Here is a 10703-nt window from a genome sequence, read left to right as displayed (position 1 = left end):
TGGCATCATTGTGGAAAAAAAAATATTTCTCAGCTTTTATTTACATTTGAACAAAAAGCGGCATGTCCAAAATTATTCATACCCTTTGCAAACTGTCACAGTCTATGGGAAAATCCAAAGTTCTATACCATTCCAAATAGTCCAAGCTGTTCTAGAGCATCCTAATTACCCTGATTCATTGGGAACAGCTGTTTTAATCAACTCAACAGATGAAAAACAGAAGCTCTCTGCTGTTGGTTTGTGGACAGTCATGGCTAAGACAAAGGAGCTCAATGAGGACCTGTGGCTACACATTGTTGCTGCTCACAAGTCAGGAAAGGGCTATAAGACCATATCTAAATGTTTTGAAGTTCCAGTGGCTACAGTGCAGTAAAGTATTATTAAAAAATACAAGACGTACTGCACTGTGAAAAATCTCAGAGGACGTGGTCGAAAGCCAAAAGTGACACCTGTGCTGGCCAGGAGGATAGTGAGAGAGGTCAAAAAAGAATCCAAGGATCACCACCAAGGCCATCCTGATGAATCTGGGCTCTGCTGGTGGTAACATCTCAAGGCAGACAGTCCAACGAACACTGCACACCACTGGGTTCCATGGACGCAGACCAAGGAGGACACCACTTCTCCAGGCACACAAAAGCCCGCTTGGCTTGGGTGATGGCAAGGAGACCCTCCAGCCTGAAAGAGTTGGAGCTCATCGCTAAAGATGAATGGGCAAAAATACCAGTGGAGACTGGAGCTGGTCAGCAATTATAGGAAGCGTTTGATTGCTGTCATAGCCAATAAAGGCTTTTCTATTGATTATTTAGAAGGGAATGAATAATTTTGGACATGCCATTTTTTGTTCAAATGTAAATAAAAGATGAGTAACAATTTTTCCACAATGACTCTTGTACATCGTCTTATCTTCTGGGAGACGTCTGTGTCATTTCTAATGAAAAAAAAACTTGCTGATTGAATAAAAGTAACTTGCCAGAATTTGCCAGTGGTATGAATAATTTCGGGCTTGACTGTATATATATTTTAAACGTAATAATCACTTTAATTTTGCTTGCGCAAATTGTCGTACACGGAAGCTGTTCCGGGCGCATGATGTAAGTCGTTGGTGCTGCACATGCGCCGCTCAGAAGTGACGAATGTGGGCGCACAGTGAAGAAAGCAAAACAACGGTGACAAACTAGATGTACAAAATGAGAATTTGTAAAGCTAAGTGTTGGAGGATTTCGGTATAAGCAAAGAGGATGGATATTTTTCCAACAAAAACGCATTGATTCCCTAAAGGAGACCTTTATTCACCCCCCGGAGCCATTTTATTATGAATTTTATGGATGCACTTTATTGGACTTGTTTTGGACTAAACACTAAACACACCCTTTAATTGTAAGTTATTGGTCCTAGTAGCCAAAACTGTGACACATTTACATTTTCAGGTAATAGACGGGGCATACGTCATGAAACCGGAACTGTACCATATTTATCATCTCAAATCTAGAATATACTTAAAAAAACAAAAGGCTACACCATCCAGTCATGCGACTGCACAATGAAATGTTAAATTCACGCAGCGTTTTGACAAAACCAAAACGCACAGACTGCAAGACAGACAGCATCCTTTATTTGCTCACACCAAATCGGTCAACAGCTGCCACGTCTGCCCATCGGCCAAAATAACCTCAACGCTCATAATAATACAATCGTTTGTCCCACACAGCCCTGACTCCGCCTGGAAATTAATCATAGATGGAGGGTAAATGTAATACGTGTCACATATCATCTGCAGGTGCAAAGCAATCAACACTTACCAAGAGCAAAGTGTGTTCTAGGAAGTACAATGAAACTCATTCTATTAGCCTAATACCCCAAATGGCTTTGACAGTAAAACATTACTCTTGGCTGGCGCTCTCAGCCTATGATTGATGACAGAACATTCTCTTTCTGCCAGAAGGAATATAAGGCTTCCACGCTCACACATCAGAGTGAGTTAGAGCGCTGGACGTGGTGAATGAGGTGTTGGTTACAGCTGAATGAGGCAGAGTGGGTGTGAGTGACAGTGTACAGGAGTGGAATTAAATCTGTGGTACCACAGGCCTCCACAATAGAGACGGTGCTGTGTAAGAGGGAGAACGACAGCCGAACAATATCCCTGCGACATATTAGATGTGTGCGCCGTGTACTGTACATGACTGGAGTATTTAAGTAGGTGCTAATGGAATTCTGGGAGAAATTGATTAAAGACCTTTGTGGCACCGCACATTTTTTTATAATCTTACCGATCTGTTTATCTTCATTCCTGTGAGCACTTGTGCTTTTTTATGAGGCACGTTTTACAACAGGGAAATCACAGTAAACACTTTATTGCCTCAGTATAACAGTTTATCCTTTGGTGAAAGACATTTTCTTGCCTCTTAAACACAAACTCACTAATTTAAAGGTGTGTCATTTTTTCAATGTTAAAACACTTCCTTTCATATCTTCTTAAAACTGTGGGTCTGTTTGTTTGAGAATTTAGACCAGCCCAATATACCTCATCCAATGGCACGAGTTTGCGGGTGGAAATATCTGTTTGGCTGACCAATGGATCAAGGGAGTGTTTGGAAAACCTGTTTGAAACTAGTGATTTTTGCAATTCCGTTTATAGAGAGTGGTGCTGATTTTGGCATTACTTACTCTCCCTCATGTCGTTCCAAACCTGTAAGACCTTCATTTATCTTTGGAACATAAATTAAGATATTTTTGAAGAAATACGAGAGCTTTCTGACCATGCATAGACGGCAACGGTACTACCACTTTCAAGGCCCAGAAAGGTAGTAAGGACATTGTTAAAAAAGTCCATGTGACATAAGTGGTTCAACCGTAATGTTACAAAGCTATGATAATACTTTTTGTGCACAAAAAAACCCCTAAAATAATGACTTTGCTCAACATTTCTTTTCTTCCGTGTCAGTTTTCGAGGCACGTTCACAAGAGTACCACAACATGTGTGGTGCTGCTGACGCAGGAGCCGGAGTTCTGACATAAAAAGTCCATCTCTCTTAGTTCATCATCTCTATATTCTGGTTCAAATAAGTAAGGCTGCACAAATTTAGCATGAAATCTCCAGACATTTATAAAGAGTGGGTATTGTTTGAGTTTTATTGATTCCGATTCTGCTTATTGATTCCGATTCTTATCGATTCCTAGTTTCGATTCCAATAAGATTAAAATTTTAAGTGAAACCTTCAGATGTCAAACACAATTATTCTGTCTTATTACAAAGTGTTCTGTTCTGAATAACACAAGCAAGCAGCTTACAGAACATCTAGGCACTTTTACACTTCTTTAACATCTTTTACACTTTGTGGAACTTTTGCTACAGCGAAAACAACTAGACTAATACATTTCAAACATTAAATTGTTAAAGACAAGTAAACAATCAGTAATAAAATAGGAGCAAACTAAACAATTAGCAATAGTATAAATTAATACATCTGAACAATTATAAGATTATTATAAGATTTCTAAAAGAGGCAGTCAGGTTTTGATTTTTTATCTGCTGGTATTTGATAGAATCCATAAAGCCATGTATCTAAACAACATGTCCAGGACCTCCGACAGAAAAATAGGTCCACAACATTAAAGACCCAGCAGTATTTTTAACCGTGGGCATGGGGTACTTTTTTTATCCCTGTCTGCACCAAAACCATCTGGAGGGTTAGCTGCCAAAAAGCTAATTTTTAGTTTCATCTGACCATAGAAGCCAGTCCTGTTTGAAGTTCCAATCATGTCTGATAAGTGAATATGCTGGAGTTTGTTTTTGGGTGAGCCAGGAGGATTTTTTCTTGAAACCCTCTGGAACAACATGTGGTGATGTAGGGGCTGTTTGATCATTTTATTTTAGGCTTTCTGACCCCAAGACTCAACAATTCTCTGAAATTCTCCAACTGTGATCCTTGGAGAGTCTTTGGCCACTCAAACTCTCCTCCTTATCATGCATTAGGATGATATAGACTCACGTCCTCTTTTAGGCAGATTTGTAAAATCTTTAGTTGATTGAAACTTCCTAATTATTGCCCTGATGGTGGGAATGGGGATTTTCAATGCTTTAGCTCTTTTCTTACAGCCACTTTCTATTTTGTGAAGCTCAACAAACTTGTTCTGCACATCAGAACTACGTTCTTTAGTTTTACTTCTTGTGATGGATGATTAAGGGAATTTGGCTTTTGTGTTCCTCATATTTATAATCCTGTGGAACAGAAAGTCACGACTGGACAATTTTATACCCCTAGCCACCCTGGTGTGCTAAAACAATTTTAATATTAATGGGAATATACTTTAGAGATATTTTACTTCATTTTTAGGGGTGCCAATAATTGTGGCCAATGTGAACTAGAGAAAAAACATTTATTTCATAATGAGATACCCCCCCCCCCCCATTTTCCATCGTTTTACTTCAATGAAAGGTTAGAATTTTGTGAATTTTTCAAATGAAAGATCTAAAGGATAATCAATGCAGATTTATTTTCACAGTCACCTTTGCTCATATTTACTAAGGGTGCCAATATTAGTGGAGGGCACTGTGCTTGCAAAATCTTATCAAATAACCTCAGTCTTGAGTGTGTCAGTTGCATTGCGGTCTATGCAGGGTCAGAAATCTCTCCGATTTCATGAATAATATCTTCATTTGTGTTCGAAGGATGAACGAAGGTCTTACAGGTTTGGAACAACATGAGGGTGAGAAATTAATGACTGAATTTTCACAACTTTAAGGTGCAGTCACATTTTTAGTTGCTTGGTGAAATCCAGTCATTTTCAAAAGGTACCCACAGAATCAGAAATCTAGTGTAAGCACAAATGCAGATTTCACAGCCAGGTTTCATGTAAATTTGCAGCATTAACCAGCAGAATATAGTTTGGTTTGAAAGTGATTTCTGTGTGAGAGGTGCTTCATACATCACTACATTATTAACAGTGGAATTTTGTGACCGCTCCTTTAGATTACATTACCAATAGGTGGTGACTTATTGAGTCTTATTGACTCAAAAAATAAATAACTGACTTAACAGAATCGTTCAAAAACGCAGAATGATTCACATTAGGGTGTCTTATACTTTATTAAAAGGATGGTTATATAGATGTATCAAGCAACAGAAACAGAAAAAAAATCCTTGAATAAATGAATCATTTAATTTGTGTATCAATCATTTTTACAATTTTCCATTGATTCATATTTTGCACTAAACAAACAACATGCCGTCCTTTCATTCAGCAGATTCTTATCCACGAAAGACACGTCTCAGTTCGAGTCTTGTTTAAACTCGAAAACGCCAACTCATTCACTGACAACACGTCCTAATTTGTTAATTTCGCATACTAACGAGATGCCCTAGTTTGTTCAGTGGTTCCACTCAGTCTCGTTCAGACTTGAAACACGGTGCATTCGTTCAATAGGTCCAACCAATGAAATGGTCTTTCACAGTCCACACTCGAATACTACTGGCTCATGCTACAGTCAGTCTTTGAGGGTAGAAAAAACCACCAAAGTAGTCACATTTAAAAAGGAGAAACCTATGAGTCAGTGCACGATGACTAAATGAGAACGATTCGTTTACTTAAAATGATTCATTCAAAAAAGACAGAAACATCAATCGTTCTGTAACTCAATGGACAATAAATGTCTTCAAAACATGACAACTAAATGCCAGTGACTAACCTGCAAGTAAGCTGTATTTTGAAGCTTTCGTGGTAAAAGCTTTTTGCATCTCCATCAATCAGTAGGATGAATTAGGCTTACACTATACGACTCCATCTGCACACACTTTGTCGCTTCATAAACAAGCTTCTCTGCTCGAAAAACCACCCTGAGATCACAGCAGTTGACAGTGAGGAAATTAAATCTGCAGCAAAGAAAAAGGTCTATTCTTCCTCAGACAATGCCGAGACTGACATCACGGGCCTTTTTCGTTGACAGACATAATTTCATGCAGTATAAGATATGGATGCAGTCTTTTGTAAGCCCTCTCCAACAATTTTCTTGGCCAACTTGAGGCCACAGATGTGTCTGTAACCCTCCTTGGCAAAGCAGGCGGTTGGAGAGACATTAATATCCATTAGAGGTGCCGCGTCAACCTGCTGAACTCATCTCAGGATTCACACAGGGGAGTTCACTTGTTTAATGGGGGTGAAGGACTGAACTCATCTGTGCTGTACTGCCTGTCATCTCCATATCAAGGTGAATGAAGAATTTAAGTTGTTACTAAGGTAATGAGCTTTTTCTTTGAGCATCAACGTTTCAAAAAGCCTTCAAAAGAAGTGGCATAATTTGTGTATAAGGAGTTTACGCTCCAGTGAAACACAAATTTTCTATTATATACAATCAACAGATATCTTTCAAACTTGCTAAGGACCCCCAAATATGATCTCCCACTTGTAGGGGACCCCCTTTCTAAAATAAATTACTACTGTTAAAAAGTTCATGATTGGTTTGGCTATTCTATATTTAAAAATATAATTTATATGACGATTTGCTGGCTAGAAATAGGGCTGGGTAAAAAAAGATATTGATTCTCATTTTTACAAAACAATGTTGATTCTTAAATCCTAAGAATCGATTAGTCTTAGTGTTTTCAGATAATGATCTGAATATTGTGCCTACATCCAATAAATCGCAATAAACTTTGTGATGTGTTACTTTTGATGTGAAAAAAAGTTTTAGATTTTGAATACTGTTCATTTTATTTCAGCATTCAAACAATAAATGCTTTTTGGCACCATTTAATGTGGAGTGACAGGTCGCTGTAGCACCTCCGTTCAAGAGAAGCAGCCATGAACTGATCATCTCCTTCGCTTTAACCAGTTTCAGCATGAAATTAACGTGAATTAGTGTTTCAATCACGCAAATGTGTCAAATATAACAGTTAGTTTATAAATCTAGAGAGGAGCAATTTGCTAAATATATGTAGCACATAACATATTCATTTTAATTTTACTGTTCTTCAGTGTTTATGTTTAAATAAATCCGTAAAGTTTTTATGACAGCCGCTACTTACAGTCGAAAGTTTACATACACCTTGCAAAATCTGCAAAATGTTAATTATAATGATATTTAGGCAAAATAAGAAATGTTCACATCCTCATTCTGTTTAAAAGTTTTCGCCCCCAGCTCTTAATGCATCGTGTTTCCTTCTGAAGCATCAGTAAGCATTTAAACCTTCTGAAATAGTTGCATTTGAGCCCCTCAGTTGTCCACAATGTTATTTGCAAAAAAAGTAAGAATTAATGTTAAGAATCAGATATGAAACCATCAGGAACCATTTAGTCTCCAGCGCCACCGTTTTCCAGAACTGCAACCTACCTTGAGTCTCCAGAAGTGCAATGTGTCAGGTTCTCAGAGACTTTGCTTGGGCAAAAAATCCTAAAAAATGACCCTCAATTAATAAGAATAACATTCTGAAGTATTGTCAAATACATAGAGATGGTTTTTTTCTAGGCTTTATAGACAGATGAGTTGAGAGTGACTCTTGAAGGACCAGCACCACATCCTCTTGTAGCACTCTTTCAAGTTTATCCTCCAGAATCTGGCAGTAAGTTTTGGGACTTCAGTTTTAGTCCATCTCATATCCTGAAATGTCTGTCTTGCAGAGAGGGACCAAAATAAACTCTTAAAACTTACTGCCAGATTCTGGAAAATATATTTTTGAAAGAGTGCTACAAGAGGATGTGATGCTGGTCCTTCAAGTGTCACTCTCAACTCATCTGTCTACAAAGCCTAGAAAAAAACCATCTCTATGTATTTGACAATCCTTCAGAATGTTATTCTTATTAATTGAGGGTCATTTTTTAGGATTTTTTGCCCAAGCAAAGTCTCTGAGAACCTGACACATTGCACTTCTGGAGACTCAAGGTAGGTTGCAGTTCTGGAAAACGGTGGCGCTGGAGACTAAATGGTTCCTGATGGTTTCATATCTGATTCTTAACATTAATTCTTACTTTTTTTGCAAATAACATGCATCTTTTCTCCTCCACCTGTTTGTTCTGACAATGCAGATGCAACAAGCGTTTTTCTGTCCGGTGGTCATGCCTTAACTTTGCAAATTGCAGTATTGCATTAGTATTGCATCCTTCTCATGGGCATTTAATAGTTTTTGACTTTTCAGTCTGAGGTAAATCTCTTTTTTGGCTCATTTTATCTGTAAAAGAAAATGTGCCTAATAATTCTGCACACCTGAAAATAAGGAGTTTTTCACTTCCAGCCTTCATGGACAATTATATATCAATTATAAATAATTAAATACAAAATGAATAGTAGTTATTAAGATTGATGTGGTTTGGAATTATTCAAATGTGCTTGCATGGGAAAAAAATATGACAAGAATATCAACTTGCCTAATAATTCTGCACTCCCTGTATATCTTTTTATGGTATGAACTGTAAACACGTATGCATTGTGCATTTCACAAACAGTGTATTTCTGTCATTTTTAAATGTGGAACATTACTTTCTGAAAGGTGGTGATGTTTAGTATTTCACCACTAGGTGTCATTACAGTGTTTCTTATTCATAAGCTGAATTCAGGCCTCATTTGCAGTAAACACAAAACTCTTTAAATACAATTCCAGAAGATTAGAGCTTTTTTGGATGTTTTTTTTACATTAATTTACAGCCGTATTCAATTATCCCTGTAATTTACTACCTTTTAGTAAATATTATGTGCACTACACAAATCTCTTGAGAACAGCCTGCATTAACGTAACTAAAATTATAAGAGGATTATTTCAGACTTTTGAGGTTTAAACAGTTTGATTTAACCATCAAATTACATTCACAATATTAAATTTGTCTTAAGGGGACAGAGACAATTCTGTCATCAGTTACTCGCCCTAATGTTGAAACCTGTGCTTTTCTTTCTTCCAAAATTTGATATTTTCCAGAAACTCCATGCTGCAGTTAAACAATGCCTGAAGTAATATGAAAACTGTGTTGTAAGACATTCTGCAAAAATATCTCATTTGCATTTATGGCTTTTGGTTACTCTGTGTTTTGGAAATACAACTGGATGTTTTTATTGTAAATGAACAGTTCTTTAATTAACATATTCACTGAGGATATGACCAAGTCAGATGACAGTATGTGAGCAATATTGAGACATTTGGACCATTTTTTTTATTCTTAATTAAGTTGTGCATCGTTTAATTTTTTCATTCATTATTCATTTTAACTCTCTTAGAAAAAAGGTACAAAACTGTCATTGGTGCGGTACCCGAAAACTAATATGTACACTTCATTTACTAATACAGTTGAGGTCAAAAGTTTATATACACCTTTTTTTACCAAAAATAAGAAGGATCATACAAAATGCATGATATTTTTTTTAGTACTTTTTTAGTATTTTTAGTACTGACCTGTATAAGATATTTCACATAAAATAAATTTGCAGTCCACAAGAGAAAATACTAGCTGAATTAATAAAAAATGACCCCATTCATTTTTAGTACTGTGTTGTTACCTGAATGATCCACAGCTGTGGCTTGTTTGTCCTGAACAGTTAAACTGCCCACTGTTCTTCAGAAAAGTCCTTAAGGTCCCACAGATACTTTGGTTTTTCAGTATTTTTGTGCATTTGAACCCTTTCCAACAATGACTGTATGATTTTGTATGATTCATCTTTTCACACTAAGGACAACTGAGGGACTCATATGCAACTATTACAGAAGGTTCAAACACTCACTGATGTTTCAGGAGGAGAAATAATACATTAAGAGCCTGGGGGTGGAAACTTTTGAACAGAATGAGGATGTGTACACTTTTTTTTTATTTTGCCTAAATATAATTTTTTAAATTAGTACTGCCCTCCAGAAGCTACAGAAGATACGTACATGTTTCCCTGAAGACAAAATAAGTTAAATTTACCCTGATCTTCAAATTCTTAATGCATCATGTTTCCTTCTGGAGCATCAGTGAGCGTTTGAACCTTCTGTAAAAGTTGCATATGAGTCCCTCAGTTGTCCTCAGTGTGAAGATGGATCTCAAAATCATACAGTTATTAATGGAAAGGGTTCAAATACACATAAACGCTGTAATATCAAAGAATTTGTTGGACCTGAAGGATTTTTCTAAAGAACAGCGGGCGTTTTAACTGTTCAGAACATGAATATGAATGAAAAAAAAAAAAAAAAAAAAACACAGCTGTGGATCATTTAGGTACCCACACAGTATTAGAAACCAAGTGTATGTAAACTTTTGAACAGGGTCATATTTATGAAATTCAGCCATTATTTTCTCTTATGGACTATATGTAAATGTCTTTTATGTGAAATATCTTATTTAGGTCATTTTGTATGATCTCTCTTATATTTTGGTAAAATAATCAACATTTTGCAGATTCTGTATCTTTAAACTACTAATATGTACCATTTAGGGGCAAATAAGGTATAAATATGTACATTTTCGCTGGAAACCGTAGTCGCAGATTTGTACCTTTTCTGAGAACGCTGGGTTCTTTTTTATTAGCATAAGACTGATATTTTGAGTATGCTATTATCTGAGTTTTGCGAATTTTGCATTTACAGCTCCTGTTATTAAAGCGTCAGTTAAAGTGGTGCCTTATGTTTACAAGAAAGAATGTGCTTCCTGTTTTCTCTTCAGTAGTCATCTGAAACATGAGCAGCCCTCTCTGTTATTTTCTCTTTCTCTCTCCACCTCTCTCATTCTCTTTTCCTCTCCCTGTGTTT

The sequence above is a fragment of the Garra rufa genome, chromosome 5 (assembly GCF_049309525.1).
Source record: "Garra rufa chromosome 5, GarRuf1.0, whole genome shotgun sequence".
NCBI classification, from domain to species: domain Eukaryota; kingdom Metazoa; phylum Chordata; class Actinopteri; order Cypriniformes; family Cyprinidae; genus Garra; species Garra rufa.
This window is presented reverse-complemented; position numbering follows the sequence as displayed.